Source organism: Setaria italica, chromosome VII, assembly GCF_000263155.2.
Source record: "Setaria italica strain Yugu1 chromosome VII, Setaria_italica_v2.0, whole genome shotgun sequence".
Classification (NCBI taxonomy): Eukaryota; Viridiplantae; Streptophyta; class Magnoliopsida; order Poales; family Poaceae; genus Setaria; species Setaria italica.
Window position 1 is genome coordinate 23,666,290 of NC_028456.1, and position 10,360 is coordinate 23,676,649.

The window sequence follows — 10,360 nt, forward strand, 5'->3', positions numbered from 1 at the left end:
CTTTGCTTCACCAAATTTTTTAATCAAATTCACATCTATGATGTAGGAAATTTTTACGAACTCATACAAGAGTTTAATTACTCCAAGAATCTTGACGGATTAGTCAAGTTAGAGATAGAACCATTTCGCGCAAGATTGATATGAAGTTGGACCGTTTCACATAAGAGCCTTGTAAATAATGCATTGGATTTCTTTTCTTTTTGGGAAATCCACTGGGTTTCTTTTCTTTTGGGGAAAATCCATTAACAATATCTTAGGTGCCTTCAGTTTATGAATAGCCCTTTGTTTGATAGCAAGCTTGGTCGGTCTGAGTGGCTTCTATCTACCAACTACAACTAATATGACCACCATGTTAACCCAGAAGAGAATGACGTTTTGGTGTCCTCCGAGTAAAATATGGCTTGCCGCTCGCCTGTCAAACGCAGCGTTTGTGTGTGTCGTCGCTAATTTGAATATTGGCAGCCTCTTTAATTTGATGTAAAAAATACATCAGTCGGTGAAGTCACTAATCCTCTCGCAACCTCTTGTTACATTGTTGTTTCGATTGGTAAAGATGTGGCTACCGTTGGATGGGTGACAGGGCCTGATACTTTTTATTTCAAGGACAGATGCATATAGAAAATGATCCATTGTTTAAAAACACTCGACTCATGTGTGGACCAAATTCAAATTCGTGTGCAAACCAAACTCTGGAACTAGAGAATTTGATTCCTCGTTGAAACGGTTAGTAGGCCGGTAGTTTGACAAGCCGTGGTTGATGCGGTCAGATCTTTGGAATTTGTACTATGGCTGTTGTTAGATGGAGTTGAACACAACGCAATGTCGCTTGTCTTGGATGTAGTAAAATGCTGGATGGCCCGAGCCTTCGTGAATCCAACACAGCTGACTTGCAAGATCACCCACAGAATTGTATGGAAATCACCTATAGTTGCTATTTGTGGCAAACACGCTAAAACGGCTTTTGGGACTTGCCTGTGCCGCCCTCCATATTGGGAACTTGCATTGAGTGCTTTCGCACTCTATTTCAAGATAGCTGTCACCACCAAATCTGTGTTTTTACACTAAACCGTTTGTGAGATGCATGATCTCCGGATATGCCTTGTCACATCCTTACATGGAATAACTAGGAAAGAAAAAAAAACTGCAAAATTGAATTGCATGTAGATAAATAATCCGTCCCCGGTTGATCTTGTGCGGTGTATCCAGAACTTGTACTACGGTACACAACTTTGTTGGGCTGAACATGTGTTGTTTGTCACAAGCGTAAGATGCAAATGGCAAGGCAAAAAGATTCTTTTAATGGCACACAGAGTGGATTTTAATGGTAGAGCTTCATTAAAAAATAATCAAAAGAGTATGGAGCTTTAAAGGTAAGCAAATCGACTAGTTAGTGCAAGGAAACATCCTCAGCTTCAACTTAGTCACATGCACATGAATGATGACGTAACTGAATGAAATCAAATCACAACAAAACTAGCCCCAGAAATACCGAAAGATACAAGAGAGAAAGAAGCTTTGCCCTCGCTGTCTACCTCATCTTCTTTTTTCCCTACTTTACCTAATTGCTTCTCTCCCTATTTAACAAAAACACACAGCTTTTAAACTGCAATTCTTTAGGATATCTCGCCAAATGCCTCCAGCGGGTTTGATTATTCGCCAATCACGGCGCCGTTGCCATCCCAAGCTCTCTCCACCCCTTTCCCCCCTCTCTCTCTCTCTCTCTCTCTCTCTCTCTCTCTCTCACCTCTACCCTCTCTACCCTCTCTAAAAGACTGGATACAGAACAATAGGAAAACAAACAGAAAGGAGAAAGGAACCTACCGAGCAAGAGTTGGTTCTTGAGCACTCCATGGGCCGTGGAATTGCCCCCAGGAATCCTCTCCTGGTTTGACGAGATTCATACAGAGAAATAGTTCTTGATTTTTTTCCCCTTTCTTTTGCTGAAGAACTTAGAGAACTGCTTGTTTCTACTTTTGTTTTTCCGTATTTGTTTTGTTGGGATTTTCTTTTGCTCCGTTCTTCTTCACCTGTGGGGAGGTGAGGAGCAGAAGGAACCATGGGGAAGCAAGGACCCTGCCGCCATTGCGGAGTCACAAGTGAGCTCTTGTTCTTAATGAAGCAGAATTTTTCCTATTTGTTCCTTTTTTTTCTCTCTCTCTTGTTTCCCCCCCTTTTCCCCTTTGGTCCTCAGCAAGTAGTACTTTACGGGTGATGATTTCCACCAATTATGCATCTGGGAAGCGGGCATTAGCCGAAAGATTCTAAGGGACTCGGATTCATTTTCTCGGTGGCAGCTCAATTGAATCTGAATTCACTGAACTGCCAAGAGTGTTCATGAGAAATCTAGGGACATGGTTGTGGTGTCAGAGGCCTTTGCCTGTATAATTCTTCAGAACGTGAGGAACATATTATACCATGCTCACGGAACAAATTTAGAGTTGTGTTTGATTACGGTTTAATGCGATTCTTAGATAACTTAAGCAGATAATAAACATTTGCTTCTGCCAATCTGATATTTAGAGTTCAATTGCTGCTGCTGCTACACGAATGCTAGTTTCAGGGTGCCATAGAAGTGAAAACTTTGGTTTGCTGTGTAATTACACGATCTTATCCCATCCTTGTGCGTGCAGCATTACATGGTCTGAACTTTCTTTAGCTCTTACTGCAGTAAAATGATCCTTTGAAGTGGCTATCTGCATTCGGTATAAGAATTGCATGCCTGTACAATTGAACTAACCATTGAGGCATTAAGTCTGACTGTATTTTGATTAGTGATATGATGTCTTCTGGATACATTCTTGATAGTGTATAGTTTCTTACCCTTTTTCTATGCTCCTTACCCTGATGGCACCATCTCTTGATACATCTAAATGTGATATCAATTTGTATGCCGCTCATATTTTGGGTATCGATTTTGATGGATTTCTCATGGGAAATGCTGGAACAGGCACTCCTCTTTGGCGAAATGGGCCACCTGATAAGCCAGTGCTCTGCAATGCATGTGGCTCGAGATGGAGAACGAAGGGTTCATTGGCAAACTACACCCCGATGCATCGCAAGGATGACATTGATGATGATGAACCTAGAGTTAGTAAGCTGAAGCCACCAACATCAAAGATGAAGTCACAGAAGAAAAAAACAAATCACATCACAACAGAGAATGGGCCATTTTCTGGTCAGAGTTTTCAAAAGATGGGGGATGCTGATCCAAGCAGTCGATCTAGTTCTGGATCTGCAATATCATACTCTGAGAGTTGTGTTCCATATGGCGCTGTTGATGCAAGTGAAATGAGTGGTCAGTTGTCTCGACGCCTACCTTGTTGCTTAATAGAATGAATTATGCGCCCTCTCATTCTTTGTGAGTATGTGCATGTGGTTGGTTTCAATGCACACAAATGACAGGACTTATTCTTGGATGCTTTGTCTATGAAGTTATGATCAAAACAATAAAATTTTCCTTAGACATCTTTATATTGTTATTCTACTACTACCCTTTTAGAGACCATATTAGTAGTAAGTTATGAAGATCTTATTTTTCTTCTCTGTTTTTCATGAACTTATTGATGCCACCTAAATATTTCTTTTAGTGAACTACTGTTCTCTCTGTAGTCCATTACTATGAGTTCATGAGAAGTTCAGAATTTATGGTGACTTGATAAACCATTTACTACTTACTACTCATTATTATCATAGAGGTAATATTGAAGTATTGCACTCAACATATTAAGTTCAGATGGCATGGAGCCTAACATCTAGCGAAGAAAATATTTCATTAAATATCATGATGCACATGCATCAGCATGTCTTCCTTTACCACATCTCTGAAGTGATACTTGATCGCACCAACCCCATGAAACAAAATAAAGATCTAACATTGATTCTCAAGATTTGCCATATTTAGTCTAGAAATTACCTTTTTTGTTATATATGTCAATGTTGGCTCTCTGATATATTACCATTTCAGGTTCAGCTCAATCACATGCTTGGGAATCCCTAGTGCCATCAAGAAAAAGGAGCTGTGCGACTCGTCTGAAGCCTTCACCTGTAGAAAAGCTCGTGAAAGATCTTAACTCCATCATGCATGAAGAGCAGTTATATTACCTTTCAGGATCCTCAGAGGAAGACCTACTGTACCATAGCGATACTCCTGTGGGTTCCTTCGAAACAGGCTCTGGAAGTGTGCTTCTAAGGCATCCAAACTCGAAATCACCCGAGGAAGAATCAGAAGCAAGCTCCATTCCTGCAGATGATAAATCGCATATTACAAGTGAATCCTATTCAGGGTCTACCATGTTTGTCCTTCACAGTGGAAACAAGGCAACAGTCAACTTAAAGGCTGCAACTGCGAGCCCCCCTGAATATTGAAGATAATGCTAGAAGGTAAGTAGCCACTGTTCAAGCTACCTAATATGGTATGAAACAATAGCTTGACTCCCTTAACGTTATCGAAAATCCTTTCGCTCCTCGGTCTGCGCAATGCTTATTGATGACTAGGCATTAGAATTTACTACATTCTTGATGTACCTTTTGATGTCCAAGTGTAACAATGATAGCGTTGATATTGGTTCTAATTAGATGTTTTCTATAACATGCATAGGTTTACATGGTGTTTCACATGCTGAGGAATACTAGGAGCTCCCTGACATCCTGAAGGACAAGAGGGCGTATGGTTCCCTATTAAATGTTTACACCCAAGCTATGATGAAAGAGAAAACAGAAGACACATTTGAGCAAATGAGGAAAAAAAAGGATTTGCATCTGACACATTACCTTGTAATGTGCTGATGAATTTCTTTGTGCATGTAGATGAGCCTGATAAAGTGTCAGAAATTATTGATGAGATGAAGGAAAAAAAGGTTTCCTTTGATATCTGCACTTGTAATATTTGTATAAAGTGCTGCTCTGCTAAACAAGATTTTGATGAAATGGAACGAGTCTCTAGCCAGATGATCACTCTGTTATTGCCAATTGAACTACATATATCACACTGGCTAGCATGAATAAACCACTGTCTTCCTGGTGTATTAGTTGAGACCTGAGAGTTAACACTATCATGTGAACACCAACTTTGGAGTAGTGTGCTAACAGATTTTTGTCCACTGTCAAATCGGTGTCTATGTTGTAATGCAGGTAGCTTCTGTTTAAGCCATGATAAATAGGATGGTGAACTGGCTCTTCTGGTTATAGAATTCGGATTCTGAAATCCAGAGCCAAGTAAGATGCATTAGCAGATCAAATTCTTGAAGGAACAGAACTATACAACTTGCTGCTTAAATTCGGACTGGTACTTGCTCTGCACCTGAATTCTATACTACTTCCTGCTTAAATTTGGACTGGTTCTGCACCTGAACTGTCTATTGAAGAATGAAGCAATTATATGTGTATTGTACACCAAGTACTACCTCATTATCTTCTCTTGAGGTTGTGTTGGCCTTTTTATACGGGGAAAATTATGCTTGCCCAACAAAGAAATAAGCTGATCCAGTAGGCAAGTTGTGTGATAGAATTGGACTGGGACTGGGACATCGGCAACTTGCCCCTTGCTGATGCTCACTGGTCCAAGAGCATCATATCTGAACTGAACCCTACTCTCTTTCAGAAACAAATTACCTGGTTGTCGATAGCACATTTGACATTTCTTGCATACTACTTCTGTTCCAAATTGTAGATTATTTTATCGTATTTAGTTTCATAGAATTTACTATATATCTAAGCATAGTGTAGATCTAGGTAAGTAACAAAATCTATGAATTTAGAAATACCGAAACGGTTTATAATTTGGGAGGAACGGAGTATGAAAATTGATTTGGTTTGGTGATGCGCCTCTATTTGGCCCATCTGGTTAGGTACGGACGTACTGTGTGCATGGTAGGAAGGCACCAAACCTGGTTTCTGAATTCGGACACCAGGCCTGGAGGACGGCCTGCTGGAGATGTTGCGCCGTTCTCCAGGCCGAGATGTTGTACCTGTAGCTGGATAAGACAACGACTGCAGAGAATAATAGCATCAAGAAATGCCTAACTTTTTGACTGCCTTGTTTATGTAGAACATTTATGTATCTTGTATTAACCTCCATTATATTTGAATTCCATTCTTTTCAGAATTGAGCCAATTTTGTGGCTTCTGGTGCCTCTTAAACTTACAGGTGAAAGCAGCATTTTCTGTTCAAACATGTCAAGGCGCAGCACAATCATGCATGCTGGCTTCCGCCCAAATTTGGGGAAGGCATGGCTCTCTGGAGTCTTGTCCGCCCTTCTGTGGACCGAGGATGGCTCAACCGAAGATGGGCGTGGTGCCGTGGTGATTGGCTAATTGGCGTAATCCTGGTTGTCCTTCCGAGGACCAAAGCCATGCAACATGCAAGGTTGCTTCAAATACAAGGTGACGGGTAGTTGGTGCAATTCTGCAGTTTTGGGGTTATTGGATAGGTGTGTAGGATTTCATCCTGCAAAGGCGCACAGTGCTCCAGTTAATAGCACAGTTGCTATGCAACAGACCTCTCTTTCTTTTGTATGCCTGTAATTTTTTTTTCTACAGGGCTGCCTCGTACTTAGGGCTGTTTGGATATCAGGGGCTAAACTCGAATATTCGGATGGTAATTAGTAGGACTAAACATGAGCTAATTATAAAACTAATTGCAGAACCTCTAGGCTAATTCGTGAGACGAATATATTAAACCTAATTAATCTATCATTAACAAATGGTTACTGTAGCACCACATTATCAAATTATGGACTAATTAGGATTAATAGATTCGTCTCACGAATTAGCCTCCATCTATATAATTAGTTTTATAATTAGACTATGTTTAATACTCCTAATTAGTATCTAAACATCCGATATGACATGGCTAAAATTTAGCCCCACTGGAGCCAAACACCCCCTTAGTCTGTTTGGTGGAGTCCATGTACTGCAAAGGTACATTCTTGGGTGTTGTTGATGGGAAATGTTCCATTTTGCAACTGCTTGTTCGAAGGATACATGGCGTGAAGCTTTGCTGCTGCGTGCGCATGAAACGTGAAAGGCCCGTCCTCATTGAACACAGCAGGAATCATTCAAGGTGTCTTACTAAAAATCTTGGTCGTTTTTTGTTTCTATCCTGAACCAGCAGTATGTTGTGGTAGATTCGTGCTGGCGAATTTCGTGTTTCCTTTGGTCGGTGGCTGCTGGCTTCGGCAGCCGTTTGATTACCCACCACTCGTGGGGTCATGTTTGTTTTAATTCCGAGCCCTGCATGATTGCGGTATGTCCAAGTGCTACGTATGTGCCCGCCGGTGACTTTTGACATCATCTATACTACACTCACGAGCCGCTGCTTTACACGGTGATTTGTGTAGGATCTGGCTTGGCTATACGCGCATGACGTGGAGGTGGTGGCAACGACGAGCAGCCAGCCCAACCCAACCCAACGAAACCCACCGGTTTTATCAAGAAAAAAAAACAACCGAAGCAGCCAATACATTACTCCTGCTACTTGCGGATGGATATCATCTATTCAGCATCATGCGGGGTGGGGGTGGGCACTGCATCTGAGCCACAGGCTTCCAGCGAGCAAAAATTCTTCTCTTCCTTTTTTTTTGAAAAAAAAAAGAAAACCATTTTTTTCTCTATCGCTGCCAGCAGCAATGGTCAAATATGGTTCTTTTTCTCTCTCAAATAAATTCTTTTTTTCTGAAATTGTCATGTTGAGAGGGGTTCTACCAATTGCCTACTAATTTGGCCAAGAAAGAGATGTTTAGTCGTAGGGGGTCGGCAAAGTTGAATAGGCAGTGGATGCCAACAGCTCGGAGTATATTTTTGATAATTCCAACAGCCCGTTTGACCCCCCCCCCTCCCCCAGCACGAACACTACAAGGTCGCTGCTGCCTCGGTGTCAAGCAACCGCGCTTTCACTGGCTAATGACCATCTACGCAGAACTTGCTTGGCACCTCCCTTGCATTCTCTCGTGGGAGCAGGGCAGCGTCAAAATGTGGTCACAGCACGAGTACTGCAACCAAAACAATTACCAACAACTGCAACTGTTGCCGATACTCCTCTCCCTCGTGTCGCTCTCGCCCGAGGGTGACCCGGGGCTCCAATCCTGCACCGCCAAAGGCTCGCCCAAGCCACTCGGCGGCCACACTCCCCCCCTCCCTCCTCCTTTCACCCCACCACACCATAGTCATCCCCCGGTCGCTCTAACCCTAACCTTAGCCGCTGCCATGGCCGTGCTCTGGCCCTGCCAGCCGGATCCACCCGTTGTGGCCTTGGATCTGCGCTCCCAAGCCAGATTCGTCTCCTCCGAGCCTGGGGCAACCCTCCGTCGCATCTACGGCGGCCGCCCTGGCGTCGGCGGTGGCAGGGCTACGGTGTGCACCCGCCGTGCGCCCTGCAGCAAGCTGACGTCCGCAGGCTCGCCCGGCCATGTGTGGCTGCCCCGGCCATCGACGCCCTAGTCGTCTTGCCTCCAGGGGTGGGGCGACAGGGAATGGCGCCGGTATGGCCGTGGCGCTGTGACATTCCTAGTAATTAAGAGCAAGATCAAGGAAACATCAAAGTGATTAAGAAACAAATCAAAGCTAACTCCAAGTTTGCTAAGTGTTAAGATTCAAAAACACTTCAAATTTGCTAAGTGTTAAAACACCCCTTAATGGTGCTTATTTGGGCAGAACATAAAAACAGATTTTTGTATAAGAACTCAATTTTGGCCAATATAAAAGTGGTAGAGCTCTTGAAATTGAACAACTTTCATAATTAGCACTTTTTCTGATTTTGAGCGGAAGGTATCCAAAAACTGAGTTTAAGTTCGGTCAAAATTCAAATTTAATTCAAAACCGGTTTGACCGGGCGTTCCACCAAAGTTCCCTCAAAATTACCTCCAAATCCAGCAAGCTTTTCACCTGTTGGCCTTTATAGAAGTTGGAGCCTATAGTTTGGTCTCAAACTTTTGTATTTGGAGTTTGCACCATTTGGTTCAAAATTTGGGAGAAAACTTGCACAGAACACAGCACCCTCGCGCGCCACCCGCGAACGCCATGTGCACCGGGCGCGGTCACCGCGCCACGGTGAGTTCGCCGGCGCCACGCGGCAGCCCCTCTGGCACCGCCGCTCTGCCCAACCTCCGGCCACGCAGCGACAACACAAGGGTGCAAGCTAGCCAACCCATGCACGCAATCCTCCCTTCCTACACGCCAAATCCCGGCCGCCCAACAACCGTTCGCGCGGCACGGTGCGCGCCGGCGCACTGCACGACCGCCCGGCCACTCCCCTCGCACCACTGCCGCCGGCCAGTCCTCGCGCGCCCAAGCCACCGCTCGCCTCGCCAATGCACGGAGTACCTCACCCTGGCGTTACACCCTTATCCCTCCCCTTTGCAGCTATAAAAAGGGTAGCGCCCATCCCCGCCGGCCGCTTGCCCGAAGCTCCGCCGCTCACCATTGACACCACCTCATGGAGCCCTCCCCTCCAGCCACCACTTTCATGGTCCAAGCACCTGAGAGCCCTTCCCTACCACCACTACCCCTCTCCAGCCCCACTCCCGGCCACCACTGCCACCGTCCTCACCGGAATTCGAGCTGAAGCGCCGCACCCGACGCCTGCTCCGCCGAGCACCGCTGCCGGCCACCCTCCGACCCCGAGCTCTACACCAGCCAAGTCGCTGGTGAGCCCCTCATCGCTTTCCCACCCTTAGCCCATACCCCCATGGTCGAACCTCGCCGGAATGGCGCCACCCACGCCGCCGGCTGGCCCCAAGGGCCACATTGCAAGCCAACATTTTGTCCTAGGGTCGTTAGTGCGAAAACATAGGAGCCTCACTGTGAGATTTTGAAAAAGTCTAGGGGGTTCTCTAAAAGCAAAAATTCAAGTTTGAATAAAACGCATTGAAACGGATGACGTATAAAATCATAGAAAAATGATAAAAATGCAAAATAAATTTTTCTAGTTTCCTGATGCTCATATCTTACTAGCAAAAATATTCATCCTTGTGAAATATGTGTTTTGGGTTGCTTAATCTCATTATAGTGGAATAAATAGATCTTATGCTTATAAAATCTTGATAAATTCACAGTAGCCTCTGATAGAGTGGAAAACCATTCTATAAAATTTGTAGCACTAAACTGATGATAGAACTATAGTTATAAATCATTCTTCATATCTGCAGAGTAAACATATTTGATTTTTAGTAAATTTTGTGGTTGTCAAATCCATCTTAAATTTTTACAGTAGAATTCTTGTGTAGAGGGAAAGCTCCTATAAAATTTCATGTTCATGTCTTAACAGATGCTTCCTGAAACATTTATTCATGTTAAAACCTAGTTTATTTAATAAGGATAATTGCTACTAGGATTGTGGGTTCACAAATGATTAATGATGCTTTTC

General features: G+C 43.8%; 1 pseudogene; it reads left to right on the forward strand.

Annotated features, from left to right (window-relative positions):
• The first annotated feature begins 1,647 nt into the window (after positions 1-1,647).
• LOC101756016 lies at positions 1,648-4,384 on the forward strand (annotated as a pseudogene).
• The last annotated feature ends 5,976 nt before the right edge of the window (positions 4,385-10,360 follow it).